This window comes from Notothenia coriiceps, unplaced genomic scaffold, assembly GCF_000735185.1.
Source record: "Notothenia coriiceps isolate Sejong01 unplaced genomic scaffold, NC01 NC01_scaffold00035596, whole genome shotgun sequence".
NCBI lineage: Eukaryota > Metazoa > Chordata > Actinopteri > Perciformes > Nototheniidae > Notothenia > Notothenia coriiceps.
In genome coordinates, this window is record NW_011368297.1 from 400 (window position 1) to 2,125 (window position 1,726).

Below are 1,726 nucleotides of genomic sequence, written 5' to 3' on the forward strand. Positions count from 1 at the left end.
AGGTGTATATCAGTATGTAGTGTCTCTACTTTAAAGAGTCCTCTCCTGCTGATGTTCAGGTGTATATCAGTATGTAGTTCTCTACTTTAAAGAGTCCTCTCCTGCTGATGTTCAGGTGTATATCAGTATGTAGTGTCTCTACTTTAAAGAGTCCTCTCCTGCTGATGTTCAGGTGTATATCAGTATGTAGTGTCTCTACTTTAAAGATTTCTCTCCTGCTGATGTTCAGTTGTATATCAGTATGTAGTTGATTTCTGACTTTTCCTTCTCTTGACAGTTGTCGCCCAGCCATTCACGTAAACTGGGGGTTACGAGGAAAATTCGAGAAAGGAGGGTAGGTGACCTTCCAAAGACCTCAGATTTACCTTAAAATCTTACATTTCTTTATTTATAAGCTTAGTCTATATGCCTCTGTAGTTTTCTCCTAAAATTGGCAAAAGTTAGCATTACAAGCCTCATTTGCATATTAAAACATAACATTTCAGAAAACTCATAATGCAAAAATATAATTGTTTTAATGTCAGTCATAAACTAGGGAAGTTTCATTCTGATATCTAATCATTCTTTTTTTTTAACCTATTCACCTGTAGCGCCTCATGTATCAAATGCTCTGTTCTTTCCCTTTAGGATTTGAAAGACGATGAAAACCCAGAAGAGAAAGCACGGAAACTCAAAGAGCGTGAGGTATCACCGATCATGTGTTTGTACTTTACATCATTTTCATATAGTTTTCCCAACAGACAGATCTCACTTTGTCTTCATTTCCGTTTAAAGCTGAAGCCTCTGTACAAAGAGCTGCTGTACACCATCACTCATAAAATGGGAAAACCTTCAACAACCGAGATCTTCACAGAAAACCAACTTCACCAGTACATTAAGGAGGTAAAAACATTGACATAACTGCTTTGCTGATGAGTATAACAAAATGCAGGTAAGTCGGATTTCTGTGTTGGACCCTGAAGGCATCTCCCCAGTTCAATGGGATTTTTGATTATCGCAGAAATTAATCTCAAACGTTTATGACACACGTTTTGTTCAGCATGATAATCTATTAAAACCACTTTATGAAGTTAAAAGCTAACGATAGTCTATAAAAGAACTACAGCACGGTCACATGACTTCACTTCACCACCGCTAAGCTAAAGGTGGCTAATGTTGGGCTATAAAGGAACTACAGCACGGTCACATGACTTCACGTCACCACCGCTAAGCTAAAGGCGGCTAATGTTGGGCGTGCGTCCTCTCCTGCTGATGTTCAGGTGTATATCAGTATGTAGTGTCTCTACTTTAAAGAGTCCTCTCCTGCTGATGTTCAGGTGTATATCAGTATGTAGTGTCTCTACTTTAAAGAGTTCTCTCCTGCTGATGTTCAGGTGTGTATCAGTATGTAGTGTCTCTACTTTAAAGAGTCCTCTCCTGCTGATGTTCAGGTGTATATCAGTATGTAGTGTCTCTACTTTAAAGGTCTCTCCTCGCTGTATGTTCTAGGTGGTATCAGTATGTAGTGTCTCTACTTTAAAGAGTCCTCTCCTGCTGATGTTCAGGTGTATATCAGTATGTAGTGTCTCTACTTTAAAGAGTCCTCTCCTGCTGATGTTCAGGTGTATATCAGTATGTAGTGTCTCTACTTTAAAGAGTCCTCTCCTGCTGATGTTCAGGTGTATATCAGTATGTAGTGTCTCTACTTTAAAGAGTCCTCTCCTGCTGATGTTCAGGTGTATATCAG

General features: G+C 39.1%; 1 long non-coding RNA gene across 1 annotated transcript; it reads left to right on the forward strand.

Annotated features, from left to right (window-relative positions):
- Window positions 1–272: 272 nt before the first annotated feature.
- Window positions 273–877, forward strand: LOC104963075 (uncharacterized). The gene is made up of 3 exons (XR_800275.1): window positions 273–334; window positions 628–684; window positions 775–877. It is a non-coding gene; the product is annotated as an uncharacterized lncRNA (long non-coding RNA).
- The last annotated feature ends 849 nt before the right edge of the window (window positions 878–1,726 follow it).